Source organism: Malania oleifera, chromosome 2 (genome assembly GCF_029873635.1).
Source record: "Malania oleifera isolate guangnan ecotype guangnan chromosome 2, ASM2987363v1, whole genome shotgun sequence".
Lineage (NCBI taxonomy): Eukaryota > Viridiplantae > Streptophyta > Magnoliopsida > Santalales > Ximeniaceae > Malania > Malania oleifera.
Window position 1 is genome coordinate 123,738,932 of NC_080418.1, and position 14,224 is coordinate 123,753,155.

A 14,224-nucleotide genomic window follows, 5' to 3' on the forward strand; every position below is an offset into this window, starting at 1 on the left:
TTATAATGTGGTAAATGAGGCAGAGATGAACTAGGAACAAGATCAATGACATGTTGGCTGTCTCTCAGGGGAGGCAACTCACTAGGTGGTTCAGAGATAACATCTTCGAACTTGGAAAGTATAGGTGATATTTCTATTGGTGTTTCATGCTTAGGAAGGGGTGTTCCAATCTCCCTAGTATCAACCTCATATACTACTAGTGTATCTCGACTTTCCTGCTCGAATTGATTTTTACTCATGATATTCAATGATTCTCCACTAGTTTTTGTCTTTTCCTTCTTTTTTTCTCACATTTCAGCTTTAGTGGACTTAAAATAATTCTTTTGCCCTTACACCTAAATGAATAAGTGTTGGCACGTCCATTATGTGAGACATTCAAATCATACAACTGAGGTCTTCTTAACAAAATATGGGCAACGTCCATGGGAAGGACATCACACCAAATCTTGTCCTCATAATCACCAATCTTAATGGGAACTAGGCATCTATAGTTAACAGGCATGGCAGTGGCGACAACCCAAGCTACTTTATAAGGATGGGGATGAGGTTCAACTTTCAAATTCAATTTTTCAGAAGCTGATTTTGAAATTACCTTCATACAACTACCACCATCTATGATCATTTTGTAACTTTTATTCTTACACTTAATCTAAGTATGGAAAATAATATTCATCTAATTGATTTAAGCTAGCAAGTACCAATGTTGCAATCTATGGATTCAAAAAGATGTGATTTTAATCTACTAGCAAGGGTTCACAAAATATTGCAAGGATTCAAACACAAGTACTAAAGTTACCAAGAGAATTATTTGGATGACTTGACATTGTTCCACACATAGTTAGATCACGTCGTAGGTCCTTTGAATAAGTGTTGAAGCATCAAGACAAACGCAGTAATGGAGGCAGGGAAAAGTGGTCGTGTGGGTGTTGGATGTAAGGTGGTTGTGTGGTGGTGAGGGGAGGTTGAGATGGAGTCGCTGGAAAGATTAGTGGTCTCTCACCACCTAATCTCCGGAGATAACACATAGCCTCACACTACACAATCAAATTAATTGGACAAAGCTAACAAGCTTTAGCAAAGGAAATTCCTTTTAATATTCAAAATTCGAACTTTGCTGAATTTTCAAGTCTTACAATGGAAATATAAAGACTTAGCATGGGGGAAGGAGGAGACAAGACATTAACTTCTTGCACAAGCATGGGGGAACATAGCATGGGAAAACACATATGAGAAAACACAAAGTATTAAACACTACACCAATTACTAACATTTAAAGACACTCTAACTTACTAGACTCACACATGCAAGCAAGCTTAATTATCTTGCAATATTACAACTTAAATGTAAAACATAAGTCAAAGGGAGGTCAAATTCGTGTGGGACCCATTGGAGCCATGTAGGGCCCACATGGGTCTTGAGTTGGGTTTTGCTTCCATACTTCACTTGGGGGTCTTCAAGCACCTAACATTCTTAAAATAACATATCCAAGCACAATATAAAATGAACATAATAATAAAAAATTTTCAAGTCAAAAGTCTCCAAATCATCCCACGTGAACCTACAAAATAGATTTAATGATAGTACACATGTGGAGGTCGTCCACGTGTCACTACGTCGGCAAAGGAGTGAACATCGGGAGGATGTCTACGTGTCACCATGTCGACAAAGGATTGGACACTGTGAGGTCGTCCACGTGTTACTATATCTGCAAAAGAAAGGGGTAAGGCATGTTGATCCCCATCAAAGAGTGTTCTTATTGACTACAATAAAATAAAATTTTGCCTCCACATATATACGTGCATATTTTTTTAGAATTGGTGGGAGACAATTAAGCTTAAAAGGAATAAAAGCATGCCTCTCCTTGATGGGTTAAAATTTGAAGAGGAGAGAAAGCCTAAAAACCACCAAGTCCTAACTTAACTAATAGAGCATCAATATCTGGTTTGGGGCCTTTGAGAATTTCTTTGCACACTTAGTGTTCTTAATTATTCACTCTCTTACAAGATCTTCATTACCCCACTACTCCATTTTTTTATACAAACTTTTATGATAAAGGAATTTCATGCTTTGAATTATCTAAAGTATTTTTTATATAGGCCTTTGCTATTAATGAACCTGACAAGCAAGGAGTAGATGAAGTAAGCCCCTTTGACATATCATTGGAGTTTCTCTTTGATAATGTTAGCTTTGGTGTATTCCCAGGAGAGGGGGGGGGGGTGAATTGGGTATTTAAAATTTCTCTCCTAGGTTCAACTAATCTAGAAACAGTATTACTCAACCTAAGGTCTGTCTATGCAATTATAAACCTAATCATTCACAATAGTAAAATACAAACATTCATGTGCAAAAATTTAAAATGCGAAAATTAAAAGCATGCACAAGAAATGTTATTCCACTAATGCTCACTTAACGAGTGGAGCGGCACCGTTTACAATCAGGTCAATTAATGGGGCTGACCTCAACTTATAACCACACCTTACTAGGATGGTGCACCTAACTTTCCTAACCGGGTCAAAGCCAATCCAGGACTATTCAACAAGGCTAGTGTTACATTTGGTGTATTCCCAAGAGGGGGGTGAATTGGGTGTTTAAAAATTTCTCCCCAAGGTTCAACTAGTTCAGCAACAGTATATTCACAACCTAAGGTCAGTCTACTCAAATGCACTGATAAGTATAATATGGGGAATTTAAATCATGCGCATTATTCACACAATAACATACACGTGCGGTAAATATAAAGTGCGGAAATATAAATAGACATACGATATGTTATCGGGGTTCGGCCAATTGTGCCTACGTCCTCGCCTCTAGTTCGCAAGCTCGAGGATTTCACCAATGGCTCACTTAACAGGTGGAGTGGCACCTAATACAACCAAGTTAATTAGCACAAGGCTGACTTCAACCTTTACAAACTCTCTTTGTTGAGCGGAGAAGACCCTAGGTCAAATTCATAGGGCTGACCCCAACCTTTACACAATCCTTACCGGGCTAGATTACCTCCCCCTCAGGCCACGCCTGGAAATAAAATGGTATTTTCACTCAAATGGTACAATGATTATACTTTCATGTAAAGTAGATATGTACCCAATATGCATAGTATAATCAATCAACCACATATCAACAATATAGTAAATATAAGCTCAGTATTGTGTATCTTTGTGCAAGCAACACTCAACAAGATGTCATAACAAGTATGCTCAAGAGTGCTCTAAACAAGCTATATCTTTGAAACAAATTATATCAAATCTCAATAGAAAATCATGGTTTCAAAGATGCTAATCAAATATTCAAACTAACTCAAAATATTTTCCTTCAATGTAATGAGCTCAAGAGCAGTTTGAAAAATATTATAGCTTGTAGAAAATGTTTTTGCACAACAAAATCAAAGTTAAGGGAATCTTGCTATGACAATGCAAAGATCCCTAAGCTTGTTAGTTTATCCCAACACAAGATTTATAATATTGAAATCTGTGGGATAAACTTAACTAAACTCCCCCAAAATCAATCAATCAAACAAGAACAATGAGAGTATTAGTAATGCCTAATATACACTAGCACAACCAATATGCTTTCACAATACTAAAATGTATCAAGGAAATGAAGATATGAGAGTATTTGGGTAAGAATAGGATTTTGAAATAGAGAGGATTTTTGTAAATGATTTTCTACTAATCTCCCCTTACTTTTGCAAATGAGCCCCTATATATAGAGAATGACAAAATTATAATCATTGGGGACTTTATGGATATTATTAAATTTGTTTTAAAACCAATTAGGAAAATTACCCAGTTTACTTAATTTTAACCCCTGTAAAAATTAAATTAACCCGAGAAATTCAGGTGTCCGAATAGACTTAGTTAAATAAGCATTTTTAAATAGTTCGGTCACCCAGGTTTAGGTTCGGTTGCCTGAACAAAAGTCAGAAACATTTGCCACGCTGTTCGGGTGCCTGAAACAAAGTTCGGTTAACCGAACTAATAAGTTTGATTGCCCGAGCCTTTTTTGAACTGAAAAGTTAGGTAGCCTAAGTCGGTGAAAAGTAACCTTCTACGGGTTTAGTCGCCTGAGGGCGATAGGGTCATTTTATATTCGGTCGCCCAAAGCATGGTCAAACTGCTAACTTTCCAGCAGTTCAGGCACCCGAGGAGTTTTGAACTCCTGAGGTTCAGTCGCCCGACCTCTCATATACTTACCTTATTTGTTCAATTTTATTTCAATTCTTTCCCCTAATAATGTAAGTGATTATAGGGATTTTGCGCACAATGTGTAGGAACCTAGGGTCTTTTCAAGTACGCCTAAAAACCTGGCATCGATCGACTGCCCTAAAGTCATTCGGTCCTTATGGTCAATTTACGGTCATTTTGAGCTTACAATTACCTACATGCATGACATGCAAAGATTATTACAGACCGATATACCTAGTTACTATTACAGACCCATATTACATTAATTGAATTTACAATATGAAAAAGAATCTGCAGGGTATTCATATTGCTTCAAGTGTCATTCCTTGAGATACTCATCTAAGCCTGCACAAACACTTTAAAACCATCAAATACCTAAGTATTTGTCATTATCAAAACCGAGTGTGACCTATAAGGTCAACAGCTAGTCTCCCTCTTCTGGCCCATGCTTGGAATACAACGAATATAAAAATTTGCGTGCAAATAAATGCTTCTTATACAAGTAGATATGTACCAATGATAATCAATCAACCACACATCAATAGTATAGGAATTGTAAGCTCAGTGATGTGATTTTGTGGAAGCAACACTTAGCAATGTATAATCTCAAATATGCTCAAGAGTGTTCTAACAAGCTAATCTTTGAAACAAGATATAACAAATCTTAATAATAGATTAGAGTTTCAAAGATGCTGGCAACAATATTCAAACCAACTCAAAAATATTTTTCTCAATGAAATAAGCGCAAGAGTTGTTTGAAAAATATAACTTGTAAAATACTTTGCACACAAAAATTATTGCTTTAGGAATCTAGTAATAACAATATTAAGATCCTCAAGTTAATGAATTTTACGAACACAAGATTTATCAAGTTAAATATGTGGGTAAACTCTTGCTTAACTCTCCAAAATTAATAACAATCAACAATAGCACAAATGAGAGTATTAAACAATTTACAATAGAGGACTAGCACAATAAGAACTCTCACAATACTTGGATTGATTAAAGGAAGGAGTGTATGAGAGTATTTGAAGTCGTATAGGCAAGATAGGCTATTTGAATTTGAGAGGATTTTTCACTAATAATCTTGCTAATCTTGTGCTAATTTTCACAAATGAGTCCCTATATGTAGAAGTAGGGCAAATTATAACCGTTAAGGACATATAGGGTATTATTAAAATTGTTCTAAAATTATTTAACAAAATTAACCCTATTTAACTATGCTTAACCGCGGTAAAAATAAAACAACCCGAGAATTTTTGGGTGCCCGATCCATGGTTTGGTCACTAGAACAGACTCAGTTCAAAAAGTTATTTTTGAATGTTTAAGTGCCTAAGTATAGGCTCGGTTCGCTGAACCAAGGAGATTTCCATTCTGTCCGTGTATCAGTTGCCTAGTCAGGAGTTCGGTTAACCGAACTCATGTGTTTGGTCGCCCGAGACTATTTTGAACGTGAAGTTCAAGCTACCGAGTTGGTGGGAAACGTCAGAGTTATGGTTTGGTCACCCGAGGGCAATGCAATCATTTAAGTTTAGCCGCTCGAAACCAAGTTAACATTCTGACAGGTCAATGGTTTGGTGCTTGAAGTGTTTTGAACACTCAGGGTTCGGTCACTTGACCTCTCACAATTTTTGCCTATTAAGTCCTGTTCATTTTAATTGATTCCTCTAATAATGCAAATGATTATGGGGACTATTTTATGTGTTTGTGTGGGGACTTAAGGACTTTCTAAGGTCTATAAGCTTACAATTACCTCAGAGATTATTACAAACATTTTCCTATATTTACTATTACAAACCCAAATTGAGCAATAATATAAATTACAACAAAAGAAAACTTCAGGATCTTTATACTTTTAGTCTTTACGTGCCATCAATTGATTTACTAATATATACTTGCACACAAACTCAATAACCATCAAATACTTGAGTATTTGTCATTATCAAAACCGGGTATGACCTATGAGGTCAACATTCTCCTCCTTTTTGATGATGATAAATACACTATGCAAAAAGAGGGTATTGCTTTGAAAGGCTCCCCCTGGTAATATGCATAATGTTAAAGATTTATCAATGCAAATATTTTTCAAGTACCCAATTTTTGTCTCTTCTCCCCCTTTTGGCAACAATAAAAAAGGTTATGAAACATATATGTAGTCATAGGCATTGGGTATGATTCATTTAGATACAAGATAGGTTCAGGAAGGTTTTTAGAAATTTCAGCAACATGTTGTTTGAAAATAAGACATTTTCCCAAAAATACATGTATAGAAATGACCTGATTTGAGTTTAACAGATGATTTACAATAATTTACTCAACTCAAACAGTCCAGTATATCAATAAGTATTACTTTCATCATCCAAAAAGATAATATACTCATACAATGCAAAATGAATTACAAAGATGACTTCATAAAGTATGAAATGTAACAATTAAGCACACAAACAATGTAAATGGTCATATGAATTTAAAATGTCATGAAAAACATAGTTAGACCAAAAATATACACAAACCATTGCAATTTAAGCATTTCATGTGACCTGCAGAAAATTTGAATTTGAAAACATGCAGTATATAAAAAATAGGTTTGAGCATAAACACAGTCTAACTAGTTCGCATGCATTTTTATGTGAAGTTATTGAACCAGTTATGTAATTTAAAAATATGTATGTATATAATAATAATAATAATAATAATAATAATAATAATAATAATAATAATAATAATAATAATAATAATAATAATAATAATAATAATATGTATGTACATAAATATATATTCCCCTAATGATGTTTTCAAGAGTGCTGGGGGGTGCTTGCCAAAAATTTAAAGATCATGCAAGCAAGCAACATTATTCTGGTTTTAGCATTTAAGTACAATTTCATAATATTACCAGAATAGAACAACCATATTAATCTTAAAAGTTTATCAATCACATGCAAGATCATATGACAAAATAGACGACTGTTGCAAAAATAAACATCATGCTTCAAATTAAGATTTTCAATAATATCATTTCATTTAAGCACATGTCACATAGTGTTTAATAGATATCTAAGTATAAGAGTACGTGAGCACAAACATGATAGAAAGGTTATTTCAAGAGCTCCCCCTACAAAACTGAATACATGCTTAGATACAAAGAGCTGCTTATACCAAACAAAAATTATTTTCATTAATATTATCAAGTGGTATAGAAAAACATTTTAATTTTCTTAAATCAAGTATACTGGATAAAGGATTCATTTACTCAATAGTGCAACCAGTATAATTATCCTATGGATCACACATGCATCAGACAAGAGATATTAAGGCATACTCTGGATTTCATAAACCTGAGAACAATCCATATTTGTTCGCAAAGCTTTAATAGCTGTATATAATGTTCCAGGTTTTCAGAAGAGCCTCAATATTCAAAAAGAAGAGCATGATGCATATGAGTCCATTTTGTTCTTTCTACAGGGATGGAGCTAAGCTCCTCAAAATATTCTCGATGATTATGCTAGGATGAAATTTAGTATTCAATTGATTTTCACTCATCATTTCAAAAATATTTTAACTTTCATTTAATTATAATCATCTTTGGACAAGGTTTTACTTTGGGAAAAATCTACCAAAATTTCGGCAGCATGTCGTCTATAAATTGGATGTTTTCCCATAAAAAATTGTACCTAATAGATTCAAGCAAGCAATATATAATTCAATTTAAGCATGCAAGAACCTATAATCCACTACCAGCATGCAATTCACATCAATTGCATCCGCCATGCAGGAGGCATTCTAGACTAAGCATGCAATCCAATAGTAATCAACAATTTATGAAATATAACCTATCCATCAAGGAATATGCTTAGTAAAGAGCAGAGGATAGTTATGAGTTCAGTGCAATGTTATAATTCATAAAGGCATATAGGCATAGATATTATAAGATAATGAGAGCATTTAATTTTTATAGTCATGAAAGAGTAATGCTCCCCCTAAGTTATGCACTTAATCATTTATTCCTTTTTCATCTCTAAATATCTTAGCCAATGATCTCAAGATTTTCAATGGTTTAAACTTGGCATTGAATGCTTTAGGCTTATCGGACCAAAAAGTCACAACAAATATTCGTTGAGGTAATAAGCCTATGTTTGCCTCTTTTCTTGTGAATCTTAACACGTGTGAGAGGCATGAGTTAGAATGACTTTCGATCTAAAAATGCACATGCATAGGCCTACTTGATTTTTTATGCATTCATCTAGATTGAGATCTTACTTTTATCAATTAAATTGTCATTAAGTTTAGAAGAGTATTTAGAATGAGTGGACATAATTCAAGATATTTTCATGGAAGTGAATATGTCCAAACATATTAAGCAAAGAGCATTATGAGTAGATGATCGTTCTTTAACAATGCTTCTTGGGTAATTCTCATTTTTCACAAATGGAGGGTTTCCTCTAAAGATGATCATAAATTAGAGCAATGATATGAACCACTGAAAGGATAAATCTTTACTGGATATGATCATGGTAAGGTAGAGACTTCCTATGGAGGATATGGTGAACCAAAATTAGAGAGTTTTGCATTTTGAGCGCATAGGGATTATTTTGGTTGATTAGTAATACTTGACTCCCTAAATGAATGTTTCTAATTTTGATTACAGAATGATGAATTTAAATAAGCACTAGGTAGAATAGATATTTATGATGGTCAGTGCTTGAGCCTAGGGTGATGGCTAATATTTGATTAGGCTTTTCATCTTCAAAAATAAGTTTAGGGTATAATGATATATGATATAAGATGGATCCCTTTAACTCAATCTTGTGCAATGGGCAATAGTGGCCTAACTTAAGATGATTTATCTTTAAGAATTTGAAATTAATTACCTGGAAAAGATGCCATGTCCAACTGGAAGTGGATGCAGATACTAGGCTTCTACATTTTGAACCTAAACCACCTCCCAAGACTATTGACAATATTAACCCCTAAATCTAATCCTAGTGTTTAAGGAGAAAAAGAAAAACTAATTTGATAATTTCAATTTAAATCTAATTTTCTTTAGGTCTTATAGGGTTTGCTTTGCTAACTATCCATTTCATTTCATTTCCTAAGCCTCTAGCACTTCTGGATGGACAAGTGGATAAAGTGTGCCATTTAATTTTATGACAAAATTAAGTTTTAAATTTTTATGAAGAGCCATGCTTACTAATCTTGTGTTTGCGAGATGAGGCATGAAAATTTGTATGAGATTTATTAAATGATTTTGAACCCTTTTTGAAAATATTTTTCTTTTTAAGTCTTGAGGGTTTATTATCTCTCATTTCTCCCTCTTGACAGATTATTTTCAATATTTTCTTCATCTTTTTCTCCTCTAAGGTGGCATGATAATCTTTTAATTTCTCTAATTGTTTAGCCAACCTTCTATTTTCATTTTTCAAAAATATTTTCTTTTTATGCATCCTAACAATGAACTCATGAGCACTAATTAATTCCTTATGCGATTTCTCATAAGATGTCATGCTTTCAATATCATAAGCACATGATTCACTACAGGATATGTCACAATATTTGCTGTCAGAATCATTGCATGCAACATCAGTAGTATTATCACAAAGTTCAACAAATGATTCAACACACGGTATTTTGCAACAATTAACACAAGAATCATCAACTGCATCACAAACTAAAATAGGAGGTGAATCATATACCTCTTTATTGATTGGCGTTATTAATGCATAATATACCTCCTCTGGACCATTTGAGCTTAAATCCTTCAGAATGATGGTTTCCTTTTCTTTTGCCTCTCCATATTTCCTATCGGGCTCCTCCCAAATGTCCTTTGCACTAGAACATGCGACAAACTCAAGTAGAATATTAGAATCTAAAGCACAGTATCATAATCCCATGACATATGAATTTGCATGCATATTAGTATCATTTTCATTAACGGGCATACAAATTCCCTTATCAATCACCTGTCACGCCCTCCTATTCATAGATTTTACAAATATGCTCATTCGAATTTTCCAATGGGTGTAACTTACACCACAAAACAAAGAAAGACTGGAAGGTGATTATCCCTCTCCGAATGGGGATACACCAATGTGAGTCATCCCGATCTTTAGCAAAAACATTTAAGTCAATGTTATGAGGCTCTGATACCAATTGTTAGCTTTGGTGTATTCCCAAGAGGGGGGTGAATTGGGTATTTAAAATTTCTCTCCTAGGTTCAACTAATCTAACAACAGTATTACTCAACCTAGGGTCTGTCTATGCAATTATAAACCTAATCATTCACAATAGTAAAATATAAACATTCATATACAGGAATTTAAAATGTGGAAATTAAAAGCACACACAAGAAATGTTATCAAAGTTCAGCCAAAGTGCCTACGTCCCCGCCTCTGGTTCACAAGCCTGAGAATTCCACTAATGTTCATTTAACGGGTGGAGTGACACCATTTACAATCAGGTCAATTAACGGGGTTGACCTCAACCTATAACCACACCTTACTAGGATGGTGCACTTAACTTTCCTAATTGGGTCAAAGCCAATCTGGGATTATTCAATAAGGCTAGTCTCCCTCTTCAGGCCCACACCTAGAATACAACGAATATAAAACATTGTGTACAAATAAATGCTTCTTACATAAGCAGATATGTACCAATGATAATCAATCAACCACACGTCAATAGTATAGGAATTGTAAGCTCGGTGATGTGATTTTATGTAAGCAATTCTCAGTGATATATAATCTCAAATATGCTCAAGAGTGTTCTAACAAGCTAATCTTTGAAACAAGATACAACAAATCTCAATAATATATTAGGGTTTTAAAGATGCTAACAACCATATTCAAACCAACTCAAAAATATTTTCCTCAATGAAATAAGTACAAGAGTTATTTGAAAAATATAGCTTGTAAAATACTTTGCACACAAAAATTATTGCTTTAGGAATCTAGCAATAACAATGCTAAGATCCTCAAGCTAATGAGTTTTCCCAACACAAGATTTATCAAGTTAAATCTTAGGGTAAACTCTTGCTTAACTCTCCAAAATCAATAACAATCAACAATAGCACAAATGAGAGTATTAAGCAATTTACAATAGAGGACTAGCACAATAAGAACTCTCACAATACTTGGATTGATCAAGGGAAGGAGTGTATGAGAGTATTTGAAGTAGTATAGGCAAGATACTATTTGAATTTGAGAGGATTTTACACTAATGATCTTGCTAATCTTGTGCTAATTTTCACAAATGAACCCTTATATGTAGAAGTAGGGCAAATTATAATCGTTAAGGACATATAGGGTATTATTAAAATTATTTAATAAAATTAACCCTGTTTAACCGTGCTTAACCATAGTAAAAATAAAACAACTTGAGAGTTTTCAGGTGCCCGATCCACGGTTTGGTCGCCCGAATTCAAAAATTTATTTTTGAATGTTCGGGTGCCTGAGTATAAGCTCAGTTTGTTGAATCAAGGCAATTTCCATTCTGTAAAATTTTATATACACATATATAACTATATTTCAAAATACATATTTTTCTTTCACAACATACTCTGTATAATAGAATATCTTTGTACAAGTAAATACACATATGCATAGAAGAACTTCCCTGGATGGATAAACAATAACGTCATGTACTAACCCTATATGATCCGATTTATGCGGCTCGAAGGCTGGACCTAGCCATGGTTGGCCTAACTAGGCTAAGTCAACTATATTTGTATCTATATCTATCTCTATAACAATGATTACGATTGGCCTACCCAGCTTCGAACTCGAGGGGGTAACTCTACACTTCTATGGCCCAATCGACTATGCCACCAACACTCTATCTAAGACGTGTGGCTGCACTCGCAATTGTGGGGCTACGGTACCGTGCCTAACTATGGTCCATCAGGGTTCTTAAACCATATAATGTAATTTCCAAAATAATATAATAACATGATTTCATTTCACAAATCAGTATAATCTGTTATATTATAAATTTGTACAAAATATCTGAAATGCTGTAATGTTGTATAAAATACTATTATGTAGTCATATAAAGGACGATGTAATACTATGTAAAGCTCTATACTATAGTACTATAAAGGACGCCGTAATATGGTGTAAAATTCTATACTGTAGTCCCATAAAGGATGCTAAAATACTGTTTAAACCTTTGTACTGTAGTCCTATGAAGGACGCTGTAATACTGTGTAAAGCTCTATACTGTAGTCCTAAAAAGGACGCTGTAATACTGTATAAAATTCTATATTGTAGTCCTATAAAGGACACTATAATACTGTGTAAAACCATACTTCTGTCTATAAATACTTTACCATAAAAAATAACAAGTTTAATTATACATAGCTTTCAATCTCATGCCACATAGACTGAGTGATAACTTATACTATAATATTTTGTTGAAAATATTGGTATAACCATCTCTAGGGGTTTACTCAACCCAATAACCCAATTTTCTTAAAACATTCATATATCATTTCAAATTCTCCATTCTCACAAATATTTATACTCTTGAAAACATGCATATTACTCAGAAACCATATATTACAATTTAACCATTTAATTTCTGAAAACGCCTGACATAATTTATTCCCCTTACCTGTTTCTTGGAGTTATGCCTGTAGGGATCCCAAAATTGTGCCTGCAGTGCTCGCACAAACCCCATATCCATATACCCTAACTCAATCAGCTGAACCCTAGAATATTTACCATTTAATACTCATAAACCCATACTTTTCCAATAACTAATTAAACTGGAAAAACAACTTCCTGACCCTAGTTTTGGAGTGGTACTTGGGAAACCTGAACAACGAAATCACTCTAGTTAAATAACGAAAAATTGTAGCGAGGATCCAGAAATGATGTTTATTAACTGATTTGGGCTTGTTTCGGGAGAAAAATCGAAGAGAGAGAGAGAGAGGGAGAGGGAGAGAGAGAGAAAGAGAGAGAGAGAGTGTTTGATTTTTCTAAATAAAATGAGCTTAAACCCTTTATATAGGGTTGCTGGAGCAGGGGAAACCGTCAATGGTTTGGCCTTTTTAACAAACCATTTCTACTATTTTACCCTTACCTGGCCGCGGTAACTTAAAACTATTGACGATTTTCTGAGCTCCACCAAAATCGTTGACAGATTGGCCTTTTCCAAACCAAATTCCCTCTCATTAATTTCTATTTTTCGGGTCTCTCAAACTGTAATGGTCCATCAAGCTCTTGTAGTTCTAAACATAGCTTTAGCAACACTCAGATATGATGTTGATTTGACTGCAAACCTACATCACAATCATTGCTTTGAAAGCCAAGCGACGTAGTTGTCGTTGCTTCAATGTTGAGTTGCCAATACTGATTGATCTAACATTATCCTAATAGTGCTTCAACTTTATTGTAGTCGATCAAAGAATTTAAATTCCCAAGTATTGTTAGAAAATTAAATATAAAATCAGAATGCAACAATAAAACTAAGAAAATTTATTTGTTGATGTGTTTTTAGCACTACCCTTAGGGTAGATCCCTCCCCCTAACCACCGATATGGTTCAAAAGGCTTGTCACATCCACCTCTAAGATACAACAACCCTCTCGATGACATGCACTCACCAATAAAAAGATAGGAATAGTGTGTCAACTTGGTGTTGACTTTTTGAGTCTAATTCCTGTTTTGATGCTAATAAAGCACTTGGAACTAATGTGCGTGCCTAGTACTTGAACATGTCATTAATTTAGAACACACACATAAGAGAGGATTGATGGAAGCCTAAGGGACATAATGATCATACTATCTGGAGTATTCCATGATCAGAGGAGCAAAAGAAAAAGAAGAAGATACTTATTTTAAGTGTAAATGCATTTAGTATTTGTGTTTTGGTCTGTAATAATGTGTGACTTGCATGGTATGAATGAAAACTCAGTGATGACCATAGATGGACTGTAGGGAAATCAAAAGACCTTAGACAATCGACCGACACCAGATTTTTGGGGTCAATTAAGAAGCCTAGGCCATAGACTGACCTTAGGTCCCTAAGCACCTCATGACAAATCCC